This window comes from Aythya fuligula, chromosome 9 (assembly GCF_009819795.1).
Source record: "Aythya fuligula isolate bAytFul2 chromosome 9, bAytFul2.pri, whole genome shotgun sequence".
NCBI classification, from domain to species: domain Eukaryota; kingdom Metazoa; phylum Chordata; class Aves; order Anseriformes; family Anatidae; genus Aythya; species Aythya fuligula.
In genome coordinates this window covers 8,087,088-8,099,711 of record NC_045567.1, presented here as the reverse complement: position 1 = coordinate 8,099,711, position 12,624 = coordinate 8,087,088, and positions in this window count along the sequence as shown.

Here is a 12,624-nt window from a genome sequence, read left to right as displayed (position 1 = left end):
TTTATCTTCCTACCAACAGACAAAATAGTAACAGACCACACGGACAACCTCCATGAGGACTGAGCTCTCCTGACAGCATCAGCCTGTGTTGTTTCGGACTGTTGCAGAGGGCATCACCTGTGTGAGAGCTGGGCAGTGTAGGCATCCAACATGTGCAACCTAATTTACTAATAGAGTAGGAAGCAGCAACAGAATTTACATAAAAGCAAATTCTTGCATAAAAGGCAAAGATTCTCATGAGCAAAGAGGCAATTTGAGAGGGCCTGGAGTATAGATCAGCAGTAATCTCTTGGAAAATGCATTAAGCATCAGCCCTCCTGTGCCACGCCTTGGCGAGAGGTTGGGTGTCTTCAGACAGCACTGCATCTGGCTGAGAACTTGCTCTCAGTGACAGACACTGCATGGTTTTGCTCCTGCTGTTTAACTCTGGATGTTCGATATATTTGTGAGAACAGATGTGTTTGTTTCCAACCAAGCACCATATCACTTTGATTCAAAGAAAGGTTAAACCTGAGTCTCCTGACAAACAAATACTGATTTTTTGGTAATACTACATTATCAGTAACTTCCACAGTGTAAGGGGATTTTGGTTGATTGGGTTAAAGGGAATGGAGTGGAACTGGGATTTTTTCATTTTGTTAAAGGCTGCCTTTATATCTCACTAAGAAATTAACTGAGGTAGATATGCATTTCCCTCCACTTTAATAAAAGGGCATGACTCATTTATTTCTGCATTTTGCTTTAAATATCCTGTCTTCATTGTGGTTTGCTTTGTTCAGCTATTCTATCAACTTCATACATCACCTGCTGTAATGATACAGGAACTGAAATTGGTCCTCTGTGGTTCTTTCACGCTTTCAATACCTCTTATCAACAGCGTGCTCTGACCTTTAACCATCACTCACTTCACTCGCCCAGCTCACGTACTTGAAACCCCCAAAGACAGTGTTTCTTTGATCACGCTTTCCTAGATAGTAAGAGATTATGCTGTCTTGACAAAAACAAAAAAAAATTACTTTTTCAAACCTTTACCCTTACCAACGCACACATGGATTTTGTACTGCAGCTTAAATTTTCACAGGTAGAGTAAGCTCTTACAGCATCACTGACACTTCAGTAGTTCAGGAAAACTCTTCAATCCAATTTATTTGTCTGAAATCTGTTTGCTTCCTTTTCTTTTGACCATCTTTCACTGCCTATTGCCCCATGTTTCTTATGTTAAGACCACAGTGTCTTTTACCTGCTTACCTATGCATAAGTTGAGCAAAGACCATCAGAGGCCAAGTCAATCATAATTTGGGAGAATGAAAGAATAACTCTCTTCCTGATAAAGCCACTTTTCTTGCCTATCTCAGTGGCTGACAATGGGATATCACTGCAAGAGGAAAACAAGGCCAAATTAGTCCTAGGTCTGAGAAGAAAAAAGACAAAATTCAAAGACAAGGGAACCTTGGGCAGATGAGAGAAACGAGAAGCCTATTTCTACAGCAAAAGTTACTTTACACTGAGGCTAGACAAGGACAAAAGGCACTAGGAGAAAACAGGGACTCTCTGTTTCAGCAAAGAAGACATCTGCTGGCAAACAGCTGCTGGGCCCCGAAAGATTCAACCTCAGCACAGAGAACACTTGAGCAGTGGAAAACAAAAAATAAGGGCACGAATGAATCAATGTTTTATTGTTTGATGAGAACTGCACATGCTTTGTTGAGGATAAAAGCAGACTGAAGTTTGTGAAGCTTTTATATCTGCAGGTCTCCACCACAAAAAGGCCCTTCAGAGGTGAACCGCAAACCAGAAAGACCCACAGGCCCCCACTGTGGTCAAAGGAGAGGGACTGAGACTCAGCCCTGGCCTGGCCAGCAGCAGCAAAGTCCAAAGCCCATGGAAGAGAAGCAGCATGACACACATGCCCTGGCTGGTTTGCTGGTATCAGAGAACAGTGTCTTTTTGCCATTTTCAGATAAAATGATGGCGGTAAACTGTATACATCCACATGGTTAGCTGGCCAAGAAACTTTTTTTTTTTTTTTTTTTTATTAATTACGAAACGTTGTCTTTTCAACCTATAGCCCTATCAGTCCTCCTGAGCCAGAAGGCCTTCACCCAAGGTCAGTATGTCTTTCTGGATAACTGGGTACCTTTAATGAATAACTGAATTTTAAACAGTGAATTTAATTAAAATGCATCACCTTGCTAGAGAAAGTACACGGCACTTGTGACTATGCAATACTGCACTCAGTGCAGAGGTACAAGATAAACAAGGTACATTTGGGGCTTGCGTATCACTCTGCATGACTTAACTTCCTATTACTTTCTAACTTTTTAAGTGCATCTTTGTATTTATATATTCAGAAAAGATAACGCACTAACCAAACATTTCAGAACTGCCAACAGCAGTGGAAATCTTACCATTATGAGACTGGAACCGTGGTTAAACTGTTCAGAAACAAGACTTCCTTCATTAAGCATTTGGTTGGTCTTTTCCACAGGAATGGTGAAATGCTGAGTGCTTCTTACTCTGTAGCCCTGAGAAACAAAATGGATCCTAAATGCTGCCATTCATTTTGACTTCCATCTTTATCACTCTCAAAAATGAGATGCAACAACAAGGAAAGCCAGCAAGAATGTGCCTTTTGTTTCAAACTGCAAGAGAAGCTTATAATGGCATGTGACAGGCAGCAATGTAAAGCTTCATATTTTACATAATGAAAAACAAGAGAAACTTTCTTTGCAGGGAAGTCCCACACCAGAGAAGACCTAAAAGAAACCAACAAGATACAACCGCTTGAAAGAATCATCAAAGGAGACCAACAAAGAAAGAGGGCACAGAACCTTTGGACTTTTTTTTCCCCTTTTCATAATGCATAGAGGACACGAAAGGTTGTTTTTATGGTTTTATGGTTGGCTTCTTTGTTTTGTTTTGTTGTGTTTTTTGTTTTTTTTTTTAGTAGTTCTTTCTTAATCTAAAAACAATCTGTTGTTCCTACTTACTTTTTACATTAAATTTTCAAGTCTTGCCTAGAAGCAAGGCTCTGAGGCAAACAGCAAAGATATGCACAAGACAGGGTCAAGCACACTGTCAAGGACGTTTGGTTATTGGTCCATCTTGCATCGGATTCTCAAGGCTGCAAATGGAAGTCAACAAATCTGAGGATTCAAAAACCAAACTAAACCAAAACTAGTCTGGCTGCAACAGAAGTTTTCAAATTGGAAAAAAAAAGAAAAAAGTATCACTACATTGCTAAGGGTGAGCTAATGGTGGAGGCCTGCAGCTCCCTCACGAGGGGAGCAGAGGGGCAGGCGCTGAGCTCTGCTCTCTGGGGACAGCGACAGGACCTGAGGGAACGGAATGGAGCTGGGACAGGGGAGGGTCAGGCTGGGGGTTAAGGAAAGGGTCTGCACCCAAGAGGGTGGTCGGGCACTGGGACAGGCTCCCCAGGGCAGTGGGCATGGCACTGAGCCTGCTGGCATTCAAGAAGTGTTTGGACAACACTCTTGGACATAGGGTTTGGATTCTGTGTGGTTTTGGTCTCCGGGTGGTTTTTGGACTCGGTCCTTGTAGGCCCCTTCTAACTCACGATATTCTATGGTTCCATGTTAATGGCCTCCAAAAATTCACAGCTATTTTTGGGCAGAGGAAACCTGTCCTTGGTACCTGTAGTGAAATTGGTGATAAATAAAATGCCTTTTCATACCTTTGACAGTAATTTGCATTGATGGGTCTGTGACTGAGTATCTGTTGCATTTTGGTTGTAGACAATCTCTCTAGGCATGTCTGGAAGAAGTCACTCTTAAGGAAAAGGAGCAACCATTTTGTGCATCCAGTGAGAACTCCCGTGCTATTGGGATTTCAGTAAGCAGCAATGAGACAGTGCCTCTGTAAGGCTTGGCCTGTTCTCAGGCTCCAAGAAACGCTATAAGCTAACTTCCATCCCCATACTAAGTTTCAAAACTGAAGTTCTGCCCATAAGCTGTGCTGATGTAGCAGTGTCAGGCTGCTGCTGAAGACCAAGCGCCGGACCATGATATCAGGCACCCATGTCTGAACCACAGCTGCTCCTTGCTCAGCTCCTGTCAAAGGCAGGCAAGCAAGCCAGCACTTCACATTGAAACTAGGAAAGTTCTCCAGTGTCAGGACACAAGTTTGAGATACCTGATTAAAGCCTGTGAGCTAAGTTCTAAAAGGCAAAACTGCATAGTCTAGACAAAAAGACCCATCAACAAATCATGGAAGGTCACTAAAGTTCTACCACATCTTGAAGCACTTCACCTACCTCTCTCTCCTTCCCTTCCCAATGTGATACTGTTTACCACTGCCAATCCATGCTGTTTCCTGTCCAGAAGCCTGAATTTTTCCCAGGATGTCTGCTAAATCAGGCAACGTTTCCATGAATAGGCTTTAAGTTACCTTTTGAGGCAGGCTTGAAGCCCAAATCCTTTTTGCTGCTGAAGGCAACAGTACTTTCTCAGTCAGCTGGTCTCTTTTCTGAGTAGAAAAGCAGCAGCAGAACTGTGGGAGAACTGGAGGCTATTATTTCTCGAGCATCAATAGAACCAACTTCAACATTCAAGTCTGTTGTACCTGTAAACATGCCAAATAATTCTCTCTCCACCATTCTTTTTATAAAAGGAAGAACCTTTTTTCTCTTTCAGATTGGTTGTTGGTGAAACTATCTGCGAAGAAAATGCATCTTTTTTATTTATAAAGCAAACACATCACATTTGGAATTCAGTAAGAGGAAGCAGAAATGGCACATCTGACAACATTTTGCCAGTTTCTTTCTCAGGGTAGAACTAAGCTTTCAAAACTGAAAAATGATTGTAACTGTTTTCCCCGTTCCACGTGTATGTTTTTGATGGATTGCCTAATGCATGTTGAGTTAGGGATGCTGAGTGCCGGCTCATGTTCTCAAACTCATGTAGCTATGGTGCCCTAGTTGTGCCCTAGTTAGGATTAAATGGTACATTATACCCTAAAGTCACCCTCTGCTAAAGCCTGCTAGATATTTTCTGGCATCATGCTTTAGGATTGGAGCTGGCTGGGAATTTTCCATAGGGAAGAGCTGAAAGAGAAATCTGTTTTGGGGAAAGAGGCAATTTTCCATTAGGACTTTTCTTTCTGCCAAAGAAGTCATTAAAAAAAAAAAAGGTTGGTTCATACAGAGGACTGACACACAGTGCTTCTTGTTGAATTGACTTAGGCTAACCAAACTGCTCAGTGTCCGAGAGGAATCACATCATCTCTGGGTACTTTCAGACAGAGACAGCCCAGAGAGCCCAGCCCCAGACCAGGCCAGGGCTGGGATGACAGGTTTCTCACGGCCCAGCCCCAAGCTTTCTAGCAGCAGGGGGGCACTTCCTAGTCATCCCCAGATGCCTTCTGAGGTAGCATTCCCACCTCCACGTCCCTTCCTCCCTGCTGAGTGTCCTCATCCTCCTCCCATCCCCTTCAGTCCCACCCCCCTGCAGGACAGCGGTCTCCTTTCTGCCGACCCCTCCCTGTCTCAGCTCCCACCTCTGCCCCCACCCTGGGGTAATATACCTGCTGGCTGCTGCTCAGCAGCTCCACTTCCATGCTAGGAACAGTCAGAGCTCTCTCCTTCTCCTTCACTGGGTGCCTGCATCCACTCACGGGCTCCCCATCCAGAAGCAGCAGTGAACTGGGCCATGGGCAGAGCCAGCGGCCACCTCCGTGCTGCTCGCCGTGCCATGGCAAGAAGAGTAGGACACAAACCCACTGGAAAGCCTCCAGTCCTCTGCTCCTGCAGCAAAAACTTCTCCTACAGCTGTGAATGTTCCCAGGCTTGGATTTTGCTAGTCCTCTTCTGCATTACAAACGAAAGGAACCCACTCTGAGGAACACCACCAGCTCACAGACGTTCCCAGCCATAAGCACAGGGAACACCACGGGACTCGAAGACATCTGCAAAGTGGGAATGATGCCCTGCTTGGACAACAAGCCAAAGTTAGCCCAACTCTTTTACACTCCCCGCAGGGAGAGAGGAGGATGATCTGAGTCACATTTGACTGATGTCTTTTTGCCTAGGATGACTAATTCTTGGAGCTTTAAAAAAGCTGAAATCAGCCAAGTTTCATTACTTCCATTTTTGTCTCCATCAAAGCACCCCAAATCGGGGTGCCTTCCTGGCAGCAGGTTTGTTGCACTGCCTTTTGCTGACAACTGCTGTCTGTTGAACTTGCTGACCAGGGTGGACATTTCAGAGTCCTCTGACTGCTGCTGTAGGGCAGACTTTCATTTCTCTAGCACATGCATGTCTAGCTGGATACCGCTGACCTACATAGCCCACCGCAGCCACAAGAGGCTTCCTGGACAAGACCAAGACATTTCAAGCCCTGAAACCGATGTGACCATGAACAAGCAGTATCTGGCCCAGATCTGCTTCCACGCCATCTAATTCTGTCGAGGCAAAAACCAACAGAAACTGACAGAATTTTCTTCAAGGTATGAAGAATACCAGGTCAGAATTACCAGTCCTCTATCTGGGTAGAGATGCCTCCTCACTTAATCTTCTGTCTCCTACAAGTAAAAGCCACACTGTAAGATAAAGGCAATCAAAATTTAAACCATCTCCTGGCAGTCAAAGGCCTTTAGACCCTTGATCTGTGGACTTTCTCCCCACCACACACAAAGAAAACAAAGCCTCCCTGTACAGTGAAAATAAACCTGGAGACACCGCAGACCTTTCAGAAGCAAACCACACAGCTCCAGAGGTTCAACAGCCAAAGGCTGACGGATATCACTTCAGCAGCTTACCTCTGACAGCATTATTTCCAGCAGCCTTCAAACTGCACAAAACCGTGGCCAAGGGTGAGGTTGGAGAGGTGTGGAGAACGTTGGCACAAAAAGCAGTTTCACAGGCAACAGTGCCACAGGTATCATCACCACCCGGTGCTCTTCAGAGGAGGCTCCGGGCCAGCCCTCGGAACAGCCTTCAGATCAGGCCATGAAAGTCAGTTGTCTGGGCAATGTTTCAAGCTCATTTGTCCCTTTGGTGTACCAATTTAAACAGCCTTTGATTTCTAATTGCCTTTTCTTATCCTGAGCATGCTAATGAATAAGACACAAAGCAGTGGAGGGGAACTGGGTCTGGCTGAGATACTTGCCGTGCATGTCAATTGCAAGGGTCAGTCTGAACCTGGGCACTGGGGGCAGAGATTAGTCCTCAAACCTGTCACTTCTGGTCATGGCACAGCAAATCAAACGGCTGCAGCAAAAGCAGTCTCTTTAAGTCTATTGGACTGAGAGAACAGAAAATCTAAGATCTCATCTCCTCTGCAGTGTTTGGAAGATTCAGTGCAGGCTGTTGCCTAGTCACAGGATGATATGAACACAACCTACGTGAAGAGCAAGGTTCACCTGTAGCAACACCCTGTTGGCTAGCCCTAGATCAGGAGGAAGGAGACTGCACCAGCCACCTCCCTACTGCAGAGAAACGAGAAAAGATTGCAAAAGCTCACTGACAGAGCCCATCACTGACACCAGAAACCCAAACACAGAAGCAATGCGTCCACCTCTGGCTTTAAAAAAACAGGAAGCATTTCCAAAGCAGAGGTGAAACACCAGCTGCTTTATCAACCCGACAGCAATGGCCAGGTATTTATTCAGTGCCCTGCATAGCTGTGTGTAGGCATTGATAGCTCCTGGCTTCCTAACATTACCCCATCAGCCAGCCCTTAGGCCAAAGCTGTTGCACCTCAACCATCAGTGAAGCTCACCCTTGTGAAACCAAGCTACTGCTGCTCCCATCCTTCTCCAAATCACTGTCAAAATTCTCATGTACCTGATGCGGTGCTCTGAGCCCCATACGTGCTGCAGTCATTACCCGTTCTCCCTTTGCCCATTTGTTATTTTCCAGTGATAAACTGATAGGTGCTCACAGGAAACCACACAGTGCCTGCAGCAATGATATTGGGTGATAAACTTTAGAACTGGGAAAAATGATTAGACATAAATAACTGCACTTGTTATGAGACTCAGCAATCAGAGAACATTTCCCAAAATATCCAAAAGAGCCCTTCGGAAGAGGACTAAGACAAACAGCAGAAATCAGAAGGGATGGGCAGCAGTTGAAAGAAGTGATTTGTCACAAGGACTTGGATTTTTAAAGTGAAGAATCAGACTCCGTAGGAGAGAGATTAACTAATGGGAAACAGTGCTGCCGAAAATAATCCTTTATAGAAATACATATAAACTGGAAGCACTGGAAGAGATTAAGATTTACAAACTACCATATCCCCAGACCAGAAGCAGTTCAGCTAACATGGTTCAATTAACATAGTTATCTGAGTCAGATGGGGAAGAAACCTGCTGTTCACACTGCTGTGTCAGGAAAATGCTGGCAGCTCTGCTGCAAAACTGGATCTTTTCTGACCTTTTTGTCATTGCCCTGTCTTGCTCCATGTTCCCATTCTCCTAGAGGGTTGTGCCTGCTGTGGAAGAAGCAGCGTGTGGGATGAAGCTCAACCAGGAGGCTGCAGAGAGCTGACTCCACAGCAAGGGGCAGCTGTACTGGCAGCAGTGCCGCTGCTCTACTGAGCAGGACGGAGCTGGCAGCAGAGCCCACAGAGCTGGAGAAACCAGCTAAACCCAACAGTTACACACGAATATTTCACCTCGGGTGTTGCCTGCCCCACAGATTTATTTTTATTTTTTCAAAACTATACTGTGCTTTACTGTTCATTCTGAAGAGCAATCAGTCAACATCAATATCAATGCACTTACTAGCAATACCTAGGTTTTACAAATCTTTATTGGTTAAAAAAAAAAAAAAAAGACTTCATTTTTTTGGACTGGTATTTTGAGTACTCTCAGTAACTCACCGTTCTCACGAATTCAGCCTACTTTGCTTTTTCACATTCAAATCTTGTACCAAAGCAGATTACAAACTACAAAAACACCTGTGCACAGATGTCACACATCACTAATTACCAAAAGTGCAATGTGTAGTCAAGGGAAATTTAATTTATACTAAAAGAAAAAACATCTCAGAAGAAACATCCAACTAAAAGAAATGAACTCACTCAGAGCATAATGCTCTTTTATGAGTTTCTGTACAGAAATGTAAACTACCCCATGCCAGTTTTCAGTTTATTCCATTGTTCCAAAGACATAAAGGGGGAAACACAGTCAGACTGAAAAGTAGCTGTGAGAAAGGAAACGTGCTTTTCCTTGGTATTTTAGTAAATTCCTCTTCACCAACATTCATTCCTCTCCCCTTCCACCTGCAGGTTCTGCTCAAAGCAAGTGGATAACCAAGAGAAGGTGGGCATTATAAACTTGAGTTTATACATACTTACACACAAATACACAATAGATATCTACAAGCTAGTCACAAAATCCTTTTTCTAAGTAACAAACTTATCCCATGTTTCCCTGCAGGTTTCTAACTGTTGTGTCACACTGATGATGGCTCTATCTATGCTTTTTCTAAAGCACTGCTCTGATGTGATGTCCAACCAAGACTCAGTGCTGATCAGTATTTCTGCATATCACGAGGGCCCCTCAAACACTAAGGAGATGCAGCGATGCACACTTGTGATTGCAGTTCAGCCCACTGCGTTTCCAGATTGTTCTACAGCCTGAACAAACACTGTAAAAACCTAGCTCAGCCAATAAATTGTTTTTCTTTGAGAGATTTTTCTCCTACTTCTTTAAAAAATGTTGTAACTTTTTTTTTTTTTTTTTTTTTTTTTTTGTAAAAATGTATTATTGTAAATCCTTAAGTGTGGCTTTTGCGTAATTGTCTGGACATTAGCTGGCACAACCCAGCAGTCTGTAATTCCAGAGATGTACAATAAATGAATAAAAAACAGGGCATTCAGCTGCTGCAAACCAAGTTTTATATCCACGTGAAGCTTTTGCAACTTTTGCTCTCTCCAGAGTGTATTTCTCAGCCTCTCTAGGTGCCTAAAAGCCTGCAACATATTCCAGTTTCTCTTAGTGATGGGCTTTCTTTTAATTCCACTCAGCTTTACAATCTGTTAAAGAGCTGAGACTAAAATCATGGTTTATTCACACCTCAACTACGTAAACACTGCACTTCCAGGTATTGCATTCCTTACCTAGATGCCCTGAATTACAGTCATGAACTCTTACTTTTCTGTTTCTTGTCCAAATTTAAAGGAAGATTAGTCCTCTCCTTTAAGTCTCCAAATAAGACTAAGCAGTATTAAGTCCTGTTCAACATTTGTTTTAAGAGTAGAAGGTTTTCAGTCAAAACTTGCATTTATGTCTCCCTCAATTTCATTGTGGTAGGACATGAGGCACTCCCAAAGACTGCCACAATAGGAATACACAAGAAACTGTAAGGGGAACCTCCACAACAGCTTAGCACCAGGCACCTGCTGTGGAAAAAATGGAAAAAGGAGTACTGTTGACTTAATTTTGGGCAAGACAGTAGGCAACTCCACTCACGGGCATTTATCTGAAATGGTACATACAAAGCTGTTCACATGGATATAAAAGTACCATAAATATGTCTCTCATTTTTTCCAGATACCACTCCAAAAAAAAACAGAATGTACCTTCACATTAGCGCATATTTTTTTTTATCTTCCCTCCTTCTGCACAAGCCCTCTAGATCAATCCTTTAGTTTTAACATTATTAGCAGCATGTAAGGCAGTTAGGCTAGCATCACATCCAGATGCGTGATGCTTTCCCACAGCAGATGAAATACTGTGTACTGAGTCACACTCAGCCTCAAGCCTACATAGTTGGAAAATTCTCCTGCAGTAGATGGTGGAAGTCTATAGCATAAGCAATCCATTTACGCTAAGTGACAAAAGACCAGTTCTGGGCAGTGCACTTCTGAGCAAGAAAAAAAAAATCCTTATTTTTGCAGTACCTTATTACCTTATAAAAATCCTTATTTTTGCAGAATCTGCAGTATGAGCCTTCTAAAAATAAATTAATAAATAAATAACTTGTCTTTTTTAGACAGTATTTTGTTGTGAATGAAACACACTTGCCAAAAGTCTAATTATACGTTGGCTGTATAACACAGGGTGTTCTTTTCATTGTATCAGCAGATAGCTTTAAATGGGAAGCAGAACAGGTCTCTCTTCCAAAAATAACCAATTTCGTTCAAAAAATGCAATATACTGCTGTCCCTCTCTCCTCTCCTTTCTAACCTAATTCCCATTTTGATTCCTGCCTCCAAATTTCAATCGGATCCAATCAGGTATGCTTGTAAGTACAGCTTTCAATGCTGGCAACAGCTCTCACAGAATAAGCTCAACGCTGATTTAAAGAGATTACACGTGAAGTAATAGGGTTAATTTTTCTCACATACAAGACTAATAATCAACTGTAATTACAATACGCTGAAAAACTAAAAGAAACTTATAACAATTTTAACAAGTAACTTTTGCAATTGCTAAAACCTTTGAAGGGTGTCACGAGAACCAATCAGAAGGACAACAGAAAATCAAGCCACTGCACCCACTGAGATGGCAGCAACTCAAACAAGCAGACATGTAGGGGACAGAAAAATTATTCAGCCGAGTAGCTAGCAAAAGTCCAAAATAGAGAGAGGGCAAAGGCTGGGGAAAGAATAGCAGCAAAAGGAAAAACAGATGAAGTTGTGGCCTAGGACCAACTTGGCAGGCCAGAGAGGCAAACTTACTGCACGCAGCTTTGTGTGTGACCTGGTCCCACGTGCTCCAAGGGCAGCTGGTACTCTGGCTCTGAGATGTCAGCTCACATCCCTATGATCAGGTCTGCTGTGAAAATAAATTTTACAGGTCAATACAGTATCTCTTTGCTTTCCCATGCTTTTCTCCCTCATTTGTTTCAGCCAAACACCCATTCAGGTATCCAGCCTGAGCACTATTTTTCATTACCTACTGGAGCACCTCTTTTCATTAAAGTGCACAAGTTGACTACAGGTATAAATTAGTCCTTCCCTTGTAATATGTGGTCTTAGTCTCAGAAGAAAAAAAAAACATGCTAAAACTATGTATAAAGGCTCCAAGAAGCGTAGCTGCTAGTGCAGGCTGTAATAGACTCAGTATTTTTGTCTGCAGCATTAGTACGTTCCCAGCAGGAAACCACGTTTTTCAGTAATTTTGCTAAACAAAACTCTGAAGAATCTACAACAAACCCCCCTGAATGTTGCTTTTTTCAATATAACACAGTGATCCTCTTGACATCGCTACTTAGGGGGTTACCTGTGAATAACAGAGGCAGACAGCTTCAGAGATAAAGAAACCATAATATTTCCTATGGAAAGAGTTAGCGGTCCCACAGACTTTTGCTCTATAAATGTGGAGAGAAGGCAAGGGGCTAAAATTATCAGGGATTCACTTCCACTAATCCTGTCTCTGGATGTGATGCTTGACATAGCATCTCCTCTCCCTGCCCTTGGTCATGCCAAGAGGAATAAAATCAGAAGATAATAGTACATATAAGCAAGAAAGGCTACCTACAATTAATTAAAACTGATTGTAACTCTAATATAGCACTTCACCTTAGTTCCTTAGAAATGTTTTTTCAACCCAGAGTCGTTCATGACTTAGAATTATTTCCTATTCAAAAGCGAGAAAGCTGAACCCTTCTAAGGCAACAAAGGGAAAAAGATTCATATCCACGAGAAACTTACGATC